Source organism: Hippocampus bargibanti, linkage group LG01 (assembly GCF_051943395.1).
Source record: "Hippocampus bargibanti isolate YZ-2025 linkage group LG01, ASM5194339v1, whole genome shotgun sequence".
NCBI classification, from domain to species: domain Eukaryota; kingdom Metazoa; phylum Chordata; class Actinopteri; order Syngnathiformes; family Syngnathidae; genus Hippocampus; species Hippocampus bargibanti.
In genome coordinates, this window is record NC_142734.1 from 10,686,519 (window position 1) to 10,710,297 (window position 23,779).

Consider the following 23,779-nt stretch of genomic DNA (forward strand, 5'->3'; position numbering starts at 1 on the left):
TGCAAAATGGAGGCAACTCGAACATGAGGCACGAATTGGACTGATGGATCAATACGTGTAATCAGCGCTACGGCAATTAAAAGAACGAGAAACAAAGCAAATTTCTCACGAGAACACGTCGAAATAACTCGAGGGGTAATGATTCTGAATGGCGCACTTCATAAACTCGATTGCGTGTGCGCGCATATTGTGGGCGCCTCCAAAAACTGCAGTCGTGCCAAATAGACGCAGCTGGGCGCTACCACGCGGTCAAAATCAAAACGCAGTCTTTTTCTCACGTGCACGTTGTGTCAGACTGAAAAAAAACTGCATTATTGAAGCACAGAAGCTTTTCATTCGTATCAATACACAAGTCACCATTTTATAGGTGACTTTGTCGCTTCGTTTTTATTTATTTTCAACACAACGCGTTTGGGCCTCAAGTTTTATGGAAGTGGTCGTTTGTTTCAGTGTAAATCAAAACAGAGCTCGCTAGCGGTGATGCGAATGGAGAGGAGCGCGCGTGACTGTGTGTGTATTTATGCGCGCGCGCTTAAATATCTTCCTGTGTGGGCGGGAAGGATTGCACAACCAACGTGAAGATTCGGGAGATGGAGTAGAGAGACAAAGTCGAAAGCCCTTAAGCTCCACTCGCCACCGGACAGCGGCTGTAACGGTGGAGTGGATGGCACAAAGGTTTGCGGGAGATTTGCTGGAAAGCTGCAAACTGGAACTGGAAGTTCAAATGTGCTCTTGTCCGAACCCGCCCGCCTCCATTTGTGTGTAGTTTGCACCGAAAACTAAAGAAACGAGAGGGACGAACCACCAAATCACTGGGCGGCCACGACGTAAGTTTTTGAATCACTTGGAATATTTTTTATGGTAATTTGCGTTTCATTACTGCGTGCGTTTTTGTGTATGTGCGTGCGATACCAGCGTGGATTCGAGTTACACGGGTATGCCAACGCGACTCCGTTGCACACACTCGGCTCTTTTCCTCTATGGTCATGCTCCGGAGTCTTTTGGAACCCCCGGCGCTGTAGTGATGAAACAATGTGCGTAATGAGCATTTAATTGCCACAATAGCCTCAATGCGCCCGTGGACCAAGAAGCCTCTTCTCATATGTCGATGTGTGACTTTTTGAGAGAGGCGTTCGTTTCAGTTCATCACACGTTTAACAGATGAACAAACGAGGCTTCACTCAGCCATACAATGGACCCCTTTATCGGCCGCATGTATTGGAGCCCCGTGCGCCTCCAACCCCCTTTCCGCTCTACTTGGCTTGGCGGAGCACCTCACGCAGACCATCCGACGAATGCATATATGTATATCCAATCGCGAAGAATTCACATAGATGCGGTCACGCACTCTGCAAGGTGGTGAACCTTCAAAGTAAGGCAATGCAACGGGAGCTGCTTTGCGCATTCCCGCAGACGCGCTAGGAATAACGCGCGTTCTCTAGACGAGCCGCGGTTGCCTTTCGTCATTTTAAAGCCTGGCTTGACGTCTCTGATGTCAGAGGCCTCTTGTGTGTTCGCATCAATGTCGGCTAATATGCATGCAGTGCATCCCTATCATATGAAATCCGCATTCAACTATCTCCCGATGTGAGAAGTAAGATTAAAGTCGCCTCCACAAGACTTTCTACAATTACTGGCGATGGCTTCAAAGGTTCGCTTTGTCAACGGATGGATAATGTATTCCTCGGTGGTTGTCAGCTGGTGATCATAAATGGAATCTTCATAGTACATTGCTGCAAAAAAAGACAAACATCAGTTTGATTTGATAACAAAACATGTTTACAGCGAATTTACCCACAGGTTCATCATATTTTGCATTAATACAAATGAAACCTCAAATTTACTCATTCACTGCCAGATGATGTGCAAAATGTGCCCACTTCAGTGCCAGGGTTTTTGTCATTTTCACTCAAACTGCCGGACCCACAGAATATTGAGTATTAGGACTACATAAACATTCAATGCAGCATAAGAAACCTTAGACTCTATTATTTCATCTGAAAAAAGAGTTAATTCCTAAATTATATGGGTCTGGAGTTATGTGAGCTTGAAATGAGGGTGCCTGTCCAAAATACAGTACAGTACATCCATATTGATTATTGTAGCGATTTAACAATAGCTGAAGCTGTAACAAAGCATGGACATGGACAAAAGGCAAATGCTGCCCCCTCGTGGAAGGGAAAAACATTGCCAGAGGTCTGATCAGCGCTTCATCGGCATCCCTCGCAAGAAAAAACAAAACCCGAATAAATTACGGAATCGCGCTCCACATCACATTTTTCAATTTCCAAATACATTCGGGAATGGCACTGAATGAGTTAAAAGTAGATGTCAAAACAAGATTGATGTAAAAGAGCAACAAGCCGTTGGCAAGAAAGGGGATCAGAAACAAGCAGTGGGCAATTTTGGAATTGCTAAAACCTGCGATGTAGGCTTACACCTGCAAACATTGCTTAATTGTTAAACATTTGCTTTACATGATGATCTTAAAAAACATCAGGAAAAATGTTACTTTTCATCAGGTGGAGTATTACTCATGGAAAAAAAACTCATTCGGCTCCTATTACAACGTGACTTCTCAGGCATAGACATACAACATATCACAAGGTGTGATGAAAATGTCTCGGAATATCGATTCAAATTGTCACATTTGATAACATGCTGCAGCTGCAGCAACATACTGATGAAGTGGCTCTTGTGAGTGTTTCTCTTTCTGCACATGTTGCAATCTGTGCTAGCAGAGACCTTTCTGCATGGGGGTGACAGTTTCCAAAACATGTCCGTTATGGTCGCTCCTGGTGGTTAAATTATCCATTAATCTGAATGTGAGTCAAATGATTGGTTGGTTTTCAGTCCTGTGGTAATCGTGGGTGACCAATAGAGGGCGCCATCCGTCACCATGAAGACATGAAGAGGTCTTGTGATTTTTTAAACATTGATTGCATTTACAGCATGTTACGAACCACAGGACTACATAAAGGGCTGTCGGGCTGTCAGGCTGTCTACCTACCTATCTAGCTACCTACCTAGCTAGCTACCTACCTCGCTATCCATCTATCCATCCATCCACCCGTTCATCCACCCATCCATCGTCGTCGTTGTTCCGTGTTTTCTTTGTTTGTGAATAAATGCTTTTATAGTGGTTTGATGGAATCGTAAGGTCATGGACAAGGCTTTGTAACCCTTTCTAGACTAATAGATGTTAATTGTGTTCCCTTCTGCTCTTGAGTTTATTTGTATTGTGGCATTTTGTTGAGACCTTTTAGCCAAGTTCATTATTCAAGACACGTTCTATTGATTTCTTGACTGCACCGGTCTGGAGGTAATCAGGGTTGGGTGAGGTCAGTAAAAAGGAACACAGCTTCAAAAAATATATAATTCATGATTTAACAAATGGGTACACTTTTTTCCCTGCACAGGGATAACCATCTGAGATGTTTTTCTATAATAATCCAAATGATAATTTACAAAGTGCATTTTATCTTTACTTGGGTAATGAATAAGTGATATTCACCTTTAGTGATTCAAGTGGAACAACATTTTTCAAATGTACATGGCTCCAATCTGAAAAAAAACAAAAAAAAAACAATCCCAAACAAAGCGGCACTCTAGACGTGAATTTTGCCTGTCACCCTGCTGTCTTTTCAAATGGATTTCCCGGCATACTGACATGCAATTAAGATGTTCAATGTTTGCATTTGGTTGCCATCGCCGAGGTGGATTGCTCGTGAGGGTTTAAGGATTAAGGTCCAGTAAGAGAGGTTCAGCTCCTGGACAAAGGCATTCACTGAAGAATTGAAAAGCACCCGGCAAAATCTCTCGTCTCAGGGGAATACCTGGATGTTCCTATTAAGAGGCAACTGTCGGCGAAGCGCTAGTAAAGAAAGACTGTCAGCACAAGGGCCGCTTCTTTCAAGCTTTACATCTTCAAAGATAAGTTCCTCCATGTTTGTGCAATTGCATGCTGCTGCAGCTTTGTGTGATACGTTGCGTCCCTCCATTGTCTCTTCCTCCGATTGGCTGACGCAAGCTCATGTCCACACGGAAGCTCAGAAAAAAAGTATGATATATATAAAGTCTGATATATATATATATATATATATATATATATATATATATATATATATATATATATATATATATATATATATATATATATATATATATATATATATATATATATATATATATATATATATATATATATATATATATATATATATATATATATATATATATATATATATATCTCCAGTCCACTTTTGTTCCCTGTCACCTCTTTATGTTCAGCGTGTACTCGCTCTCCCCGTGTGACCTCAGCTTGCTGACCATCGAGTTTTCGAAACAAAAGAACATGTTCTGTGCTATCTCAACTCTATTTTCTAAACTGCTTATTCATCTTCTGGGCAATTGGTTGTTTTAAGACGTTGTCATTTCTGCTGTGTGTATGACTTTTGGTGAAATTATTTTTTCCTTGAAGATTTACCATTCTCTCCTTATCACAATTTTTCTGAATTTCAGACTTGACGGTGTTTTTATGGGAGGGGATGAACCTCAGGGGATGAGCACATTCTTATAGGCAAAAAGAGCTTGACCATTTCTGAGATAAACTGCCTTGTTTTGCTGTCCAAAATTTAAGTCTCTCACTCACTTTTCCAAACTGCCACTCTTATACATTCACATGATAAATCACAGACCCCCAAGCAGACTCATAATGTCAATTGCAAGCTTTGTTTTCATCACAAACATAAAGTACAGGAAATGTGTGACAAGTCGTTCTTGTCAAATACACCGACACCCCACATACTCGTCCACTAAAAGTGGTTCAGTATGCATTTGAAACAGGTAAAATGTCTTCAAATGTGAAATGAAGCACAAGGGATCATTGCCATTACACAAACAAAACGTGCCTGCATATTTTACGACGAGGGAGGAAGAGCACATTTCTTTGACAGGCGTTGATGTTGAGCTCCTCTTTTATGCTGCCGTGGTGCCAGTTTTGAAACAATGCTTCATCTGTTGCCCTGGTAACTGCTGTGAAGCCTGCTTTGCCTTATCAAGAGGTTTGTATGCAAGCAATACTTCTCTTCTGTATAATTGCACATCTTCAAACTTGCTCAGAAAAGATTTTTGTCATGCAAATGTGGAACGTTTTTTTTTAATCATGCGTATTGCTGCATGAAGGGGTCGGCATGATTTTATGATTTATTTTGAAGCAGAGGTTGTGTGCCCTAGTGTGTCTGTCTATTCATAGATGGAGACAAAAACAGCCGTGATTGTTTTTGGTTTTAACCCATTCAGAAATGTATTCAGGTATTGAAAATATGACGTAGAGCGCTATTCACGAATTTGTTTGGGTTTTAGTTTTTCTTGTTTGGGTGCCGATAAAGCGCTGGTCAGACCCTTGGCAATGTTTTTCCCTTCCACGAGGGGTCATTTTTTGCCTTTAGTCCATGTTCACGCTTTGTTACAGCTTCAGCTGTTGTTTTAAAGCACTATATAAATGAATATGTATGTATTGTATTGCATTTTGCCACCCCCATTTCGAGCTCAGATAACTCAAGACCCATACAACTTAGGAATGAACTTTTTTTCTGATGAAAGACGAGAGTTTAAGATTTCTCACGCTGAAATGAATGTATATGTAGTCCTAAAACTCAATATTCTGTAGGTCCTGGATTTCGAGTGACAATGAAAAAAAAAACCCTGGAACTGGAGTGGACACATTTTTGCACGTCTGGCAGTGAATGAGTTAATACATTTACCATGCTGAATGAGCTCTTCAAATGTTTTGTTTCCTTGCAAGTGCTTATAGCTAATGACTGCAATGCTACCTCACCACTTTGCCTAGACCTTAGAAATCTCAACAAGACATACAGTAGATATAGTAAATATACAGTAATATAGTAACATGCAGTAGATATAGTAAAAAAAAAATAATTCCAATAATGTTGGCATCGTCTTGTTTTCTCTGATGACCTCAACATTTTTTTCATGGATGGCATTAACGTCTACATTTCATCAAATATATCAATATGCCTTTCTTGATACTTGCACTATGTACAGTTTTTATGAAACGGTTTTGCACATTTACATTTGCACAGTATACAGTTGACATTTTTATTTTGTTATGCTTAGAATATCTTGTTTTCTATCCCTTCACCCCCCACCCCACCCCCTTTCAAATTGCTGCTGTGGACTGCAAATTTCCCTATTGTGGGACGAATAAAGGTTTTCTGATTCTAATTCTGATTCTGAAATGCCCCATCTAATGTTACACAGTTTGACCTTGCTTACTTGAATTCAACCCCTTTATGACCACCTACTCCATCAATGTGAAACCTTATTGTCGCTTTGAGGGTTTAACAACAAAGATGTATCTCTGGAATCTTTCTGAAGTGTCTGTTCTCACTTCTTCCCTCATCATCAGAGCACAAAATGATTTTAAAATGACGGGAGGTGTTAAAAAGTGAACCGCAGGTACCTCGAATATATCGCTGCACTGTGATCATTTTAAGTTATACTTCACTGAAGAGCAAGCACAGACTCATGCTGGTAGGTACAAAAGAAGGCCTGGAAACTAACACGTATTCAGATTGGGTGGGGAAAAAGTGGTGACTGTTGGATTGATTTTGTGACATCTGGAATTGACGCCAAATGTATATTTTATGTCCATTTCTGTTTGTTTGTTTCTCAGAAATTATTATTCACCAGTTTGTTGTTTGGAAGACAGGCAGACCCTTAACTAATCGTAGTGTATTTTTTGCTTCATGGAGACTTCTTTGTGTGATCTCAGGACCAATCAAAGTTTTGTTTCGAATGGCATTTTATTTTTCTTCAATAGTGCTCGAATTTCTCTTGTTGGACTACAAGGACAAAGTTCAGCTACATACACAGCAAAACAGTCTTAAATGGGCAGAAAGGCAACCATAACACAACAATCCATACACCCTCAAAATCAAAAACTAAAAAAGGGTGATGATGCACAGCAGCGCTATGATTAGGCCCATTCGCAGTCTTGGCAAATGATAAGGTATCATTCTTAATGTTCAAAAAAAGTAACAGGATTCAGGAGGAAAAAAAACAATAGTTCTGTGCAAATTTTGCCCGCCTAGTTTCAAAAAACAAAATGCAAATACAGACTACAATTATCGGTACATCAATAGCACACCTGAATAATACCTGAAATGCCACAGAGATTTATGGCACAGCAAAATGGTCTGACACTCCATTCACTGAAAACACTGAATTTTAGCTGTGTTCTGCACTGAATGCTGGAAGATCCACCACTAAAGTCAGATTTTTGCATGACCTTACCGGTGCATGTATGAATCTAAAGTATTGCAAATAATGACTGGTATACAGTAGCTGCAAGCATTCGAATAATAATGGACATGATTAATGCTGGCCCGGGTCCTCCTTCCTGTTTTATCTACAATATAAAGGGAGCAGGGAGGATTTGGATAAATATGTGGAAGCAAAATGTTATCATCCCCAAGCAAAAGGCATCCATCAACATATTGACTCTAGAGATCCTGCTCCAGGTCACTGTTGATTGCTTTGCACAAATTAGCCTCTCTTTGAGACTGATCGAACATACACAGCAAGGCACTGAAAAGGGAGGGAGGATGCTTTGTCTTCCTTGTTCGCACTTGTTTTGTGCAGTTTGCTCAAACAATCGCACCATCAACAACTTTTCTGCGCTATATTTAACAAGATGAAATTGTAAAGGGAGACTGCCATTCGAGGTCACGGTTGCCTCCGTGTTCTTCTTCATAATGGGCCTGCAGGGCAGCAGACTGCACCGTGGGTCCACTTCATGGCATGCTGATGTTTGAGACCATTACTCAGAGAATCTTTGTCACTGCCCTTGCCCCCTCGCCCCACCGTTCCCCAAGTCACACTGCTACCCAAGCCTTCAGAAGCACGTCAGAGCACACTCCTCCATAATGAGATGTCTGCATACACACAAAATCCTGATTAAGAACGCAGTGGCTGCAGTATGGGGATGCTGTGTCTCCCACTCCCAGCTTTCATGTTTGACACCTGTAAGTGGGGGATTATAAAATTACGCCGGCTCGCTTTGCATGCACACGCACGCATTTATACACGCATTTTTTTCACATGTGAAAAAAAAAAACAAACAAAAAAAAACTGGACACTTGTAAATATGGGTTGTTGCAATATATCTAAATGCATCTCTTGATTCTGCACTATGTACAGTCTTGTTTATAGAACGGTTTTTGCACATCTACATTTGCACAGTATACAGTTGACATTTTTATTTTGTTATGCTTAGAATATCTTGTTTTCTATCCTTTCACTCCCACCCCAACCCCATCCCTCTTCAATTGCTGCTGTGGACTGCAAATTTCCCCATTGCGGGACGAATAAAGGTATTCTGATTCTGATTCTGATTCTGATGAACCGGAGACATTGGCCTGCAAAGGTGACTACAAAACCTTGAATGGAAAATCATGAAAACAAACGTGAGTATATGTGCATGTATAATTCCAAATCATTAGGTTGGAGAACGAGCTGTAACAAATTAAAGTTGAATTTTACAAGAACTTTTCAAAAATACATACATATCCAGTGACTTTATTTATGAAAGTGCCGATTACAAAAAACATTCTGGCCTTTAATCATGCTTGAGAGGACTTTCATTCAATACAAGGGGTGAGAAAGCAAAAGGGAGACTTCACTGACTCTGACAGAAACTTGGCCACTGAGCTCCAGCTTGCAAAGAAGGACGCTTTTATATGCACATACTCTTAACGGAATTAAGATCAAATGTCACAGTAAAGCAAAAGCCGTCAGTGTTTGTGTTCTGTCTTTGAAGTTGCTAATTGGTTCCGAGACTATAAAAAGAAAAGGCACAGACGTGAAGTTAAGCTGCAATATTTGCTCATCGCACCAAACGCTTCATTGGTGCCTTCGGAGTCGACATTCAAGCTGATCATATATTGTACAATCACATCGAATCATCTCAAATCTGTCGGATCCAGCAAAATGAAGATGCTCTGTATTTTCCCCACGGCTGCATGGACAGAGAACAACCTCAATGAGCTGTTATAATCCATATTTGTTTTATTATTCAAGTTAATCCCGACTTGCTGCTTCTGATGCTCCTTCTTTTTATTTACAACGCGACAGTAATGGAGACGGGACATTTCGGAAGTCAATCCAGACACTATTGGGGACCCTGACTGCTGCACAGATCATTACACACACACACACACACACACACACACACACACACACACACACACACACACACACACACACACACGCACACACACGCACGCACGCACGCACGCACACACACACACACACACACACACACACACACACACACGCACACGCACATGAACACGCGCACACACACACACACAGTGCATAAAAAGTAGCAGAGCCAAAATACCGCAGGGTGTTTTTCTCCGATGCCTTCTTCATCTAGAGAAGTATTCGAACATGGCATGGGGTTCATTTGATTGCTATATTGACACATTCCAGTCGATTTAGCTTGACTTTTATGGCTAAAGCCACCAAAACAGGAATATTTATGTTTTTCTATATGTTCTCGTTTAAAATAGAAAAATTTGAGCCGTAAACAAATGACTATTTAACTCATTCCCTGCCAGACATGTGCCAAAATGTGTCCACTCCAGTGCCAGGGTTTTTGTCATTGTCACTCGAATTCCAGGACCCACAGAAGATTGAGTTTTAGGCCTACATAAACATTCAATGCAGCATAAGAAACCCAAGACTCTTTTTTTTCATTATAAAAAAAGTTAATTGCTAAATCATGGGTGTGGAGTGATATGAGCTTGATGCAGGCTTCTGATTGACTGCCGAGTATGTCAATTGCCAAACGAACCGAAATTAAAATTTGCCAAACGAACCGAAAGTCTGAAATTTCAAACCGAACGAATACAGTGAGACCTTGGCTTACGAACTTAATTGTTTCCCAGACAGAGTGTGTAAGGTGAAAAGTGTGTATCCCCAAAAACAAATTCCCATAGGAAACCATTAAAATGAGAATAATCCATTCCCAGGTCTCCATAAAATATAATTTTCAACTAAATAAGCTCCTGGATGTCATCTGCATCCACTTCGAGTCCAGTAGGTGCTGGCAGAGATTTTATTACAACAAAAGGCGCAAGTCCGATGATTCCACGGACGCGCAATAAAACGCGACAAAAGAAAGCGGGTGGGGCGATCCGTCCAGCACATTCGCGATCCCGGAAAGCATCAAACTTACGCAATCGCGGCTAACAATCACCTCGGAAAAGCAAACTCTTGGACCTGCCAGCACAAGACACAGCGAGGCGTCGTAATCATGTCACTGGTGAGGTGACAGCGACTCGTTGAAATGAAATGAAATTGAAGTGTCTTCTTCGGCTGGCGGAGGTCACGAGCGGTGGCCCCCCCCCCCCAGCTCTCAACTCGCACATGACAATTTCGGTGTCATTAGTCACGTGAAAGCATCGACTAAATAACACCTTTGTGTAAAGCTTGTAGGCGAAGGATGGTAGCAATGGGGGACGGTACCGGGCTTTTTATTTGTAGAATGGTCGTGGAAAGTTACTCTCAGGAAAGTGACACACAACGTGAGAGATGTGTCAGGCTGAGATTCACATGACAGCCGCGGTGTGCACATGTGATGCCACAAACGCAAACCTCGTTCGTGTTTCTCAATGATCTCCTTCTTCTCCTCGACGGTGATTATTAGGGGATCATCTTGCATTCATTTCCTAATAGTAAAATTATCTGCAAAAAGCTCCTCGGAGGCAATCGACGTGTGAATTCAGAGAGAGGGGGTGTGGAAAGGTGCACCGGCTGGAGCGCTGTTTGGTCGTGTGCTTCCGCCGAAGATCCGAAGATCACTCCGCTAGATCTGAAGATTACTCCGCCAGCCGTGGTGGGTGTGTATCGCGAAAAGTAGTGCGTATTCCAAGGTTTAATTTTCATAAATTTGACGTTCATAAACCGAAAGGTTCTTAAGGGAAGGTGTTCGTAAACCGAGGTCTCACGGTATTTCGAAATCGGAATAAAGCAAACGTTTGATTTGAAAAAAAAAAACATTCTTTTTTTTTTTTTTTTCTGGAAAAAGTTGTCGGCCACCCAGGCAGAGAGGTTCTGGAAGTTGTATGCCCGGCGTAAAAGTTACAAGCCTCGGGCATCTGTGCAGACGTTATTTCAAACATTGACATTTGTTTATGTACTGTAGCTGAAGCTGGAACAAAGTGTTAAAATGGAAAAAAAGGAAATGCTGCCCCTTGTAAAAAGGAAAAAAATATTGTCAAATGCCATGGCAACGCTTTATCGCCAACCATGCAAATAAAAACAGAAGAAATTCAGAAATGGCGCTCTATGTCATATTTTCAATTTCCAAAGACATTTGTGAATGGCAGTGAATGAGTTAATCACTCTCGCAATTATATAAAAACCTCATTGTGGTCTACAGTCATTGAAAAAAAAAAAAAAAACAATTTCAAAACACATGTTACATTCTTTGTGGTGGTCGACCTTGGGGAAGAGACCAGGAGGTTGCTGCTGAAAAACATTTCTAAATATTTTACTTTTATGACTCTCTTTGTAAAAAAGGTTCCCGACCCCTGGTATAGAATTTCATATTTTTGAGCACTCTGAAAAATAAATATAAGTAATATTAGTTTTGGAAGTAAGCCTAAACACCCATTTGACTATGCGGGGGCCATTTGCTTATTAAGATTCCCTGTAACAGCTGTGTGCTACGATCCGCTTGAGCCCTTATAATCACATTCCTTCAGCTATTGGAACACATTTTTGACACAGACAGCATATTGGTTTACCTTTCTACGCTGAACCATAGTTTTGCCCCCTTCAGCCTTGATCAATTTGATCAGATGTAATAGTATAGCTGTTTTTTCTCTGTAGCACTGGAAGCAGGCACACCTACTACAAGGGAAAGAGAGAAACAAAGAGAGAAATACTGCCAATAAAGAAATGTTACGGTCCTTAAAATTTTAATGAGCAACGCAAAACAGATCATTAAAAACTCCGGCAAATCAGCTCGTGTTCATTTAACTTTTCCACACCTCCAAGTCCATCACTTTAACCTTTGGATTGGATTGTATTGGATTGGATTTGCCTTTATTAGTCTCGCAGTGGAGAAATTTACATTTCACAGCAGCAAAGTTTGTGCAAACAAATGTTCCATGTTCGAAACCATTTCGATAATGTGGCCTCATCTTCCTTTACACCGATTGCCAATCATGCCATGTTCTGCAATAGAGCGCGTAGAGCATTCCTGCCAACAGTGCACGTAATCTGTTAGCACAAACACGCTTTTTTCCCCCTGCTGTTAAGGATGTCCATGTGAGAAGACTTGATCAATAGAACCATTTTGTTTTGGACCAGCTCTGCCTCAGAGAATCACAAATTATATGAGATAATTTATTGTGACCACCCAATTAATTGCCTCTAATCCAATTGATTCATTTCATGAGCCACAAATTTACTGTAATCCCACATTTGCACACCGAGTTTTCGTGCTTGCAGTTTTGAAGGCAATCACCTTTTCTAGCAGGTGTACTGGCTGTACGGACGAGAACAGCTACTTTGTCATCTCAGTGTATGAGAACACCCGAGCAACCACCCATACAGAGCTACTTCAAATGAAATACTCCATCTCTGTCATTACGCATACATTCCCGCCATCACAAGGTGCTGTACATCCACCACACTGTTATCCATAACATGCCAGTACCAACCAGGAAGTCAGATGATTTAGATCGATTTTGCAGACTGAAGCTGTAATTTTCAGTACAGTACTGTACACTATCCTTGACATCAATGAATGGCAATGTGTTATTTTAATTTTAATTTATTTCTCCATAATGTTTGGAGCGCACCAAATCAAGAACGTTTGTTCTAAATCTCCATCAGGTCAGGTATGAAAAAAATAGAATATTCATTTTGAATGAAGTCCTTTTTGGATGTCAAAACAAATACATATTCTATTTAAATTATGTATATGATAGCTGTCCATGTTAAGCACTTTGTTACAGCTTCAGCTGTTGTGAAAGCGCTTCATGAATCACTATGCATTGTATTGTATTGTATTGTATTAACTCAATCACTGCCATTCCCAAATTTATTCGGTAATTGAAAATATGACATTGAGCGCTATTCCCAAATTTCGTCTGTGTAAGGTCTCAGTCGTACAGGAGTGGTCCATCGATGAGAAGGTTTCTTCAGCCGTCATCTGTACAAATTTGAAGGTTTCGGACGTTACGCCTCCTATCCAAGAGGCTTCGTCTGCGAACGTTTTATACAGCCGCCCCCATTTCAGGCATAGATAACTCCAGACCCATTTAACTTAGAAATTAACTCTTTTCTTCTGATGAAAGAAGAGGGTCTAAGGTTTCTTACGCTGAATTGAATGTTTATGTAGTCCTAAAACTCAATATTCTGTGGGTCCTTCAATTTGAGTGAAAATGACAAAAACCATGGCACTGCAGTGGACACATTTTTGCACATCGTCTGGCAGTGAATGAGTAAATGATGTTTATAAATACCTGATTAAAAATAGGGACTGGACACTGCTTTTTTTTTTTCTTCCAAGATGGCGGCGCGTGCACACGCAGCGGCTCCTCTCTCTCCCGGCAAATTGTTTTTTTCGTGTTTATTGTGTTTGTCTTACTCGTGCAAATGTCCGTCTCCGTTGGCCTCGCTACACCCGAGGCGTACCTACTCCCGTGAGGTTCTGCTCGACATCGGCAGTTCATTTTTAAAACCTAAACCAGCTGAAGCAGAAGTGCTACGCAAGCATGGATTGCTCAGGGAGTCGGCTCATCCATTGAGCCCCACTCTTCCACCGACCCCCACTCCTGCACCCAACCCAGAGTGGAGGCGCCACAAGCGCTGTATGAGGAAACAAAAGAGGGGAAAGCGTGGAGGTATTCGCATTAGGCTCGCGGCTAGCCGCCACCGGCCTTGCATTCCTACCATCACGCTGGCTAACGTGCGCTCGCTGGACAATAAAATGGACTACATCAGACTTCTCCGCTCAACTTCCAAGACCGTGGGTGAGTGTTGTGCCTTTGTGTTTGTGGAAACATGGCTGACCGACAGCATACCGGACAGTGCCATCCAGCTAGCCCAGCTAACTAGCTTCCGGGCAGACAGAGCGCTCGTCGAGGGGGGGAAGACTCGCGGCGGGGGACTCTGTGTTTACATCAGTGATGCCTGGTGCCGCAACGCTGTTGTGGTATGCAAACACTGTTCGCCACTGATGGAACTTATGGTCATAAAATGTCGGCCATTCTACCTGCCGAGGGAATTTAGTGCCATACTGCTGGTAGCAGTTTACATCCCCCCGAGCTCAATTAACAACAGGAGCGCGGCATTGAATGAACTCTACCAGCACATCAGCGAGCAACAGACAGCCCACCCAGATGCTTTCCTTATCCTGGCTGGCGATTTCAACCACGCCAACCCCAAAAGTGTTTTTCCACATCTCCATGGACACATTAACTTTCCAACGAGAGGTAACAACATTCTGGACAATGTTTTCACCACACACAAAGGAGCCTACAAAGCCTACCCCCTCCCCCACCTAGGAGCTTCGGACCACTCCACTATCATGTTAATGCCCGCATATAGGCCTCTTGTCAAAGTCATCAAACCAGTCAAGAAGCAGATAAGGGTGTGGCCTGATGGGTCGTCAGAGGCACTCAAAGACTGCTTCTCCAACACAGACTGGAACATGTTCAGACAAGCGGCCACCTACAACAACAACACCGACCTCCAAGAGTACACAGACTCTGTTACCTCCTACATGAGGAAGTGCATGGATGACGTGACTGTCACCAGATCTGTCACCATCCTGGCCAACCAGAAGCCATGGCTGACGGGTGAAGTCCACAGGCTCCTCAGGGCTCGGAACGCTGCCTACAAAGCTGGCGATGAGCTGGGCCTGAGGACAGCCAGGGCCAACCTGTCACGTGGCATCAGGATGGCCAAGAGACAGCACTCCAGGAGGATCGCCAACCACTTCAAAGACAGCAGTGACACCAGGAACCTGTGGCGTGGGATACAGACCATCACAGACTACAAGCCCACTCCACAGACCTGCGAGAACTCCACCACTCTGCTGAACCAGCTGAACGACTTCTTCGCCCGCTTCGAGGCAGACAACAGCACTCCAGCACAGAAGACCCCACCACCTCCCGGCGAACAGGTGCTGACACTGTCCCAGGACAGCGTGAGGCGATCCCTCAGAGGGACCAACGCACGAAAAGCCCCGGGTCCCGACGGCATTCCTGGCCGTGTTCTGAGAGACTGCGCTGTGGAGCTCACAGATGTCTTCACGGACATCTTCAACACCTCCCTGAGCCAGGCTGTTGTGCCCACGTGCCTCAAAGCCACCACCATTATCCCGGTCCCGAAGAAGTCGTCCCCCACCTGCCACAATGACTACCGCCCGGTCGCACTCACTCCCATCCTCATGAAGTGCTTCGAGCGGCTAGTTATGAACCACATCAAGGCTGCCCTCCCCCCCACCCATGACCCCTTCCAATTTGCATATCGGCCCAACCGCTCGACCGATGATGCCATCTCCACTGCTCTCCACACAGCGCTCACCCACCTGGAGACCAGAGACTCCTACGTCAGAATGCTGTTCATCGACTTCAGCTCAGCATTCAACACAATCATCCCCCAACAGCTTACCAATAAACTGAGCAAACTGGGGATCAGCACCTCCCTGTGCAACTGGCTGCTGGACTTCCTGACGGGGAGACCACAGGCAGTCAGAGTTGGCGACAACACTTCCAGCACCATCACGCTGAACACAGGGGCCCCCCAGGGGTGTGTGCTGAGCCCCCTCCTCTTCACTCTGCTCACGCACGACTGCTCACCATCATCACCCAGCTCCAACCTCTTCATAAAGTTTGCGGATGACACGACTGTGGTGGGCCTCATCAACAACGACGAGGAGACAGCCTACAGGGACGAGGTCAGCCGCCTGGCCACGTGGTGCAAGGACAACAATCTCCGTCTGAATGTGGAGAAGACGAAGGAGATTGTTGTGGACTTCAGGAGAGTGCGCCCCCAGCATGCTCCACTAACCATCGACGGTGCTGCAGTGGAGAGAGTGAGCAGCACCAAGTTCCTGGGAGTGCACATATCCGATGACCTGTCCTGGAGCCACAACACGGCATCAATGGCCAAGAGAGCCCACCAGCGCCTGTACTTCTCCGCAAGCTCAAAAGAGTTGGAGCCCCGACCCCCATCACGACCTCCTTCTACCGCGGTACCATAGAGAGCATCCTGACCAGCTGCATCACTGTGTGGTACGGCGCCTGCACCGTGTCCTGCCGTAAGACTCTGCAGCGCATCGTGAGGACAGCTGAGAAGATCATCGGTGTCTCTCTCCCCCCCCTTCAGGACATCTACAACACCCGCCTCACTCGCAGAGCCATCCGGATCGCTGGCGATCCCACCCACCCCTCCCACAGCCTCTTCAGCCTGCTGCCATCGGGTCGGAAAATGCGGAGTCTCCGAGCCAAGACCAGCAGGCTCAAGGACAGTTTCTGCCACCAGGCAGTCCGGAGACTCAACTCCCTCCCAGCCCTGCCCAGCCTGCCCCTTCCCACTGCCACACTCACCGAACTCTGAGTACACGCTACATGCTGTACGATCATCCTGAACTCTATTTTTTTTGTTATTTCTCATTAGACAAGACCTCACTTCAACCCTTTCTAGTTGTTTGTTTTGCAATTACGACATTACGTCACTTTATGTACGTCACTTCCTCACTTTACATATGTCACTACCTCACTTTACATACGTCACTACCTCACTTTCCATACGACACTACCTCACTTTACATACAGAAATTACATGTATTGTCTGTTGTCAATTGTATGTCTTTTTTAGCCACGTTATAAGTGCCTTGCATGTCTTGCACGCTGGGTCCGAGAGGACATTAATTTCATCTGTGCTGTATGTCATGCATATTAGCATATTTGACAATAAAGCTGACTTTGACTTTGCTTCTGATCCTACTTGTGAAATAGGCGGTAGAATGAGGGTTTTAGACGGTTCCATGTCTAATTTTTTTCTGCTGTCTCCTACCGTGGTCACCAATAATGCTGTTGCCATCAGCGGTAGGGCGATTTTTCTATTGTCCACATATGAATGCAGCAGATACACCCACCCCACACCCAGCACTCCTGTCAGCTGGCGCGTTACTGTCAAAATGAAGAGATGTTTTCCTCTGGCGGCAGTTTTTAGACAGTGCGCTGATGGACACAAGAATCACTGCTTCTTTAAAAAATGTTTATCCATTTGTAAATCATTATTCACCATGGTTAATGTTCTTTCTCATAGTGTTGTGTATTTTAAAAATTATTCAGCTTAACGGGGCGGCCTGGTGGTCATCGACCTAATAGTGCAGATGTACCGGGTTCAATTCCAGCGTGTGGAGTTTGCATATTCTCCCCAAGCCTGCATGGGTTTTCTCCGGGTACTCAGATTTCCTTGGACATTCCAAAAACATGCACAACAGGTTGATGAAACACTCCAAATTGGCCATAGATGTGAGTATGACTGCGGACGGTTGTTCTTCTCTGCGTGCCCTGCAATTGGCTGGAAACTGGTTTAGGGTATCTTAGCTACTGTCATTTAACCCTTGAAAACCTGTTTATCCTGTTGAAAACCTTGCAAATACTTCAACTGTTCCCCCAAGAGCTTTCCTTTTTTTGTCTCTCCATTTTTAGCCCTCTGTCATCAAACGTTTCCAATGGAAACACTTGCGCTCCAGCGTGTATTCGAGGGGCAGCACATTGGAGCACCTCCGTGTGTGTCAGTCAGGGGACGGGGTGAGAGTGATGGAGCTGACGGTCCCTGAACAGAAGGACGCTTAATCGGTCACATACTTCTGCTATTGATCATGTCATTACGGGTAAAGAAACAGCAGTTCAATACACAATACATACGATTCAAAAACATTTTCTGGCGCAGTGCCCCTTTACATCGCATATAGTGCATATTTTGCGCCACTTTGCGTTGCAAGTCTTATAGTAGACATACAAGTCGTTGAGATCCAGGAGCATTACCTTACATGCTCAAAATATTTCTAACTCCTCCCATCCATGACTTTAGCAAATAAGATGATAACATAAACCTCTACACATGGGACCACATTTACTTCCATACATCCATACCCATGAAGTCATTTTTTTGGGTGGATGTAATTTGACATTGTGCTTCTCTCGCAAACGTGTCACGTCATGGACATACTGTATTCTGTTCACAATTGAATTCCTATAATGGGTTGGAATGACGTATTCCTTGATTTTTGACAGTCTTTTTACTTGAATCAATTCACAGATGCATGTACGCAGGCCTTTTGTGCCTTGTGTACTTCATTTACATACAGATGTTAAACTTTTCATCTAGCCTCAACCCATATGCTCGGCACGTACGGTGAATACAAAGAGCACTCGAAAAAAAATTTCAATCCCTTCTGTCAGTTCTTTGCCCTCCATTCTATCACTTGCAAATTTTCAGCCCTGCGGTAGTGTGGCTCAAATAAAAAACCTCCCCCAAATCGTTTGTAAATCACCCTAGCTCACTCAATACTTTTCCCCCTCTGTGAGCTTGTCGTGCGGCATGTGGTTAATCCACTTAAAAACATTTTGATAGACTGGTAATATAAATGAGGATACTTAGCCATTTGAAGATCTGTCTTCATAAGTAAGAGATCTGGGAAGATTTTCTATGACGTCGCTATCAAGATGGGGCTTATGTAGAGGAATTTACGCATGTCACAAGACAAAGTGTGGGAAGTCCACAGCCCAAAGCTCAACAGAGGATGAAAATACTTAATCAAGGACAAGGACTGCTTGTGACAGGGCGGCATGATGGGCCCATGCGGTCCCAGATTCCATGCCGCTTGACAGATTGACTTGTCTTCTATAAATTGGCAGCTCTGGAGAGCAAAGCCTTCTACTCTGCCCTCTCATTCCTCTCATGAACAAAGGTATGGGTTCAGTGTTTTGGTTTCACAGTCAAGGATAAGAAGCGAAACACTTGTTTGATTGAACCGCAGTCGAGGGAGCCCAAAGAAGAAACACATTGACTAATCTTGGAGCCAGTAATTTTCAGCAAACGTTAACAATTAAAAAGATGTGTTTACTTCAATTCACTGTTGACAGGCTATTTTGCTCTCTGTTTTTTTTCGAACTTGTCACATTCTTGCTTTGAATATGCCAGTCATGGGTTACTTTGGTTCATTTAGCAACATATTTTTTCCAAGAAATCCTTGTTCTATCTGTTACTGTGGCTGCTGCATTTTAGAGTAGATACATCTATTCCATTCATTCAGAATAACATTTGTGAAGGTTTTCCTCACAATGTCTGTTGTGGTTCATCCCAAGTCGTTGAGGTCAGTCAATAATCATAACTCTCCAGACATTTTGTACAGACTTTTGTCAATGTAGTTTTTGTTTTGGCAAAGATTGCATTTCAGTTAAATCCCTAATGACACTTTTCACACATCCTTGGTCAAAATTTGTGTACGTAGCACAACTGACACACACTATTTCAGCATCCTTCCAAATTGAGCTGAATTTGTCATGGTGTTCCAACCATGACAAATTATAATTGATGGTGATAGACTCACTGCAGTCCATTGGTTGGGAGAAATTAACACATTTTCGGACACTCTCCCTTTCGCAAAGCTAATTTTGTCTTGTGATAAGAAGCTAAACCGCAGGGAAATTCCAGCAGAAAAGGTTAAAAAAACTAAGCTTCCACTTTGCTGGGAATACGCATCTTTTTTGATGATATCTCAAAAAAAGGAGCTACCAATTGTAATCTCAGGACAGACGTACTATAATTTTGACTGATAACCATTCCTACTCATTCGCTCTTTGGGTCACTGTCATTGCAGCTTAACCTTTCCGTTTGCCGATTTCATTGAGCCACATTTAGTTCATTGTTTAAACTGGAAGACCGTGTCATCCCTGTTGTCATTCTTCTGCACCACTGAAAAATAATTAATGAAATTTAATGTATCTGCTCCTCTGAGTCAGCACCGTTAATTAACAAACAAGCAGCCAACATTTTCTTTGTACCCTCCAGTGGGAAGAGTGCTAATTGTACAAATCATTGCCTAAAGCTGCGGAGTACAGGGTCAACACGGTCAACACGGTTCTGTCTGATTTGGTCATGTGGCCACCAGGTGAAAATATAGAGTGGTAAACACATGTGGGTTTGGGGGGGGGGGGGGGGGGGGGGGGCATAGTTAACTAAGTTAATGTTCGTATTCCCATAAGTACCATTCATTTGCAGTCTGAGTATACAGTGGTGAAACACTACATTAAAGCCAAGTCGAGCCGCACTGAGTTTTGTTGGATGCATAGATTAGCATTAGATAATAGCATCAGCTTCCTATCGGCGATATAGACTTGATTGCTTGGTGACGCTATCAACTCTGTACATGTCTTCATATCTACGGCCAACATATGAATTATAGTGTCATTCGGTGACGAGATAGTGCCAGCCTGAACCGAAATAGAATTCATAGTAATCATGTCTTCAAAAACAAAGCCTTATTACATTACACGACATAACATTACAGCAGTTGTTCTCGTTGTTCAAAGTATCAAAAGCAATAATGAAGCAAATCAGACCGGGCACCGAAAAGCAACATCTACCAATTAAACTTTTGCACAAAGGCCCCCTAACCTTCTCATGTCCAATTTTATTACAATAAATAGGGTTGTTCTTTACGTAAATTCCAGGATTCACAAATTAGTGTTCGGACTACATAAACATTCAATGCAATGTAAGTTTTCTTTGTAAAGCGTGAATTCCTAAGTTATATGGATCTGGAGTTATATGAGCTCGAAATGAGGGTGGCTGTCCAAAATATGATGCATTACATGCATATTAGTTTATATAACACTTTAACAACAACTGAAGCTGTATCAAAGTACTAACATGGAAAAGGGGAAGGACTGCGCCCTTGTGGAAGGGAAAACATTGCCAGAGGGCTGACCAGCGCTTTCTCAGCATTCCCAGCAAAAAAACAAAAACAAAAAGCAAAAAAAAAAAACTGCTCCACATCATATTTTTTGGATTGGATGTACCTTTATTCGTCTCGCAGTGGAGACATTGACATTTCACAGAAGCAAAGTTATGAAAGGAAGAGGAAAGGAAAGAAAGAAGTAGAAAAACAGAGTACAGGAGCTGCTGGAAAGGCAGCCACTCTCGGGGCGCCCAAAGATAAAAAAAAACAACGAAATAACAAATAATATGACATCACAATACACAGAGAGTCATTTATTCTTTAGCACTTGCTGTACCCTCTTTGTGACATGAAGAAGTTCGAGATGAAAGAGGAGAGGATCAAAGTGTTCTTTTCAGCAGTGGATCAGGGACGTCATGGTGGAATGTGCACGTCGACTACAAACTAAATGTTGAAAGCAAACACGCAGCTGTAGCTTCCATTGACGAAAATAGATTGTCTCATAGTTGATCTTACGCTGAATAAAGCGGGGCTGTGAAGATGCTGCCCATTATAGGCACAAAAAAGCACAATCACCCCAGAGCTGTCCAGCGATGACAGTCAAATGGCACAGACATTATTCCCATTCAAGAACAGTCCTGGCATATGCATGCTGCCGAAAAGGCGCAACCGCTCCTCCTTGATGAATGTCGTGGCCAAAAATGCTGAAAAACAATCTGTATCCATTCCACAGGACTCACAACAACACAAAGAACAAAAGAAAACACAAAAACTAGACAAAAACAACAACAAAAAAGCAAGGCTCATGAGAGTGCTTGCGTACGGCTGCCTACTTGGGCGCCATCTTGGACGTTTCAATTCCTGAATAAGCAGTGGTGTGCAGTCAGGGGAGGCAGGTGAGGCTGTGCCTCACCATGTCATCATGGAAATATCAAATGACAAAATAAATTAAACAGTTATATTTATTTAGTGATGTGTACTTTAACATTCTTTTCCATTTAACTTCACCATTTTTGGATTGTATTTCAAAATCGCTAAATTTTCACATTTACCATTCAAATTTGGCAAAGTTGACATTTACCGACAAAGTTGCTCACTGTTCTAGCTACTACAGCAACAGTGGAGCGGTCATTCTCAGCACAAAAGACTGAAAACATACAGTTGGAACAGGACTGATCAAGGAAGCCTTTCCTCACTGGCAGTGATCTCCATTGAGACAGAGAGACTTGGACTTCATTTATAAGTAAAGGTAACATGATAATAACGTTTTCTTAATTGTTTTTTCTATGCTACAGCTTGTATACAGTATATAAAGAATGCTGACATGACATTTTAAACAAAACACGTTAACTGTTGCCAATGAATAAGCTACTCTGTGGAGTTCATGTTTATAAATCTGACTGTGATGACGTCAGTGCCTCACCAGTCATGAACCTCACCGCACGTCACTGCGAATAAGGAATAAGGAATGGCAGTGAATGAGTTAAAAATGTGTCTTGAGTATGACTATTAAAAAAATATTAAATTTGTTTGTTAGTGTTTTGCAAGATACGAGTGGGCGAACCGCAAAAAAAGCAAGGAGCAGGGTGAACTGACCAAGACAACAACAAAATTACAGGCATTCACTGGAAAAAAACCCCACAGTAACCAAAGCAAAACCAATGACATAAACAAAAAATTATGGAAGCACACGAGCACTCACAATGATCTAATGAAGACTGACAGAACCCAGGGAAAGACATACAAGCCAAGTGACGAGACAACGAGAAACACTTGGACTAGACACAATGGGTTGAGGGAGCTGATTGGCTAAACGCAAGAGACACTGATGATGAGAACAGGAGGGACAAAAAGTGCACATGTAGGAACAAAATTAATGTAACCTAAACAAAAACATAACAATAATATAATATACATTGCAAGTAGAAGAACATCGTGGCTCAGGAGGGGGAGCGGGAAGTCCACTCAATGAAGGGTCTACTGTTCGAATCCCGTTCTTTCCGAGTCATGTGTCCTTCACCCATGTTGTCTCGAGGGGTATGGCTGGGTGTGAATGTTTTGTGGTGGTCAGCGAGGCCTAAGGAGCATTCTGGCAGTCACGTTTCTGTTTGCCTTCCTCAAGTCAGCTATTGACACAGAACATACCACCACTACTGAGTGGATGAATTGTATCTGTTGTGAAGCGCCTTTCATTGTCCAGAAAAGCCGTTTTTAAAGCGAACACGCAACAACAACAACAAGAACACCAACAGCAGCAACAACTACAACAACAACACCAACAACAACACACCAACAGCAGCAACAGCAACAACAACAAAAACAATCATAATAATAATAATAATAATAATAATAATAATAATAATAATAATAATAATAATAATAATAATAATAATAATAATAATAATAATAAATGATTAACGACAACTATAATAATTATAATGTTTTTTTTTCTTCTTTTTCTTCTTCTTCTTCTTCTTCTTCTTCTTCTTCTTATTATTATTATTATTATTATTATTATTATTATTATTATTATTATTAAATTGAAACATGAAATTTCATTTGCTCAGATAAAACAACCTTTTCTCTATTTCATCTGCGCATTTAGTTTACAGCACTGGTTATTTTCATTTGAGTCGTGATTGCAAGGCGGATATAGACCAACAGCAATCCATGCCAGCATTCACCTTCAGATTAAAAAGCCGTGTTTTGGGAATGTAAACTGAAACTGGAGAACCTTGAGAAAAGCCTTTC

At 42.5% G+C, this 23,779-nt stretch overlaps 1 protein-coding gene across 2 annotated transcripts in view; it reads left to right on the plus strand.

The window, feature by feature from the left end:
• Window positions 1-499: 499 nt before the first annotated feature.
• The window catches only part of LOC148903059 (metabotropic glutamate receptor 4-like), a 141,870-nt gene continuing 118,590 nt past the window's right edge, over window positions 500-23,779 (plus strand). Inside the window, exon 1 of one of the 2 annotated variants that reach the window (XM_088995616.1) lies at window positions 500-827. The gene's annotated coding sequence lies outside the window, so the exon portion shown is untranslated. The remainder of the gene's footprint in view (window positions 828-23,779) is intronic. The other variant, XM_088995624.1, reaches the window with a different exon arrangement.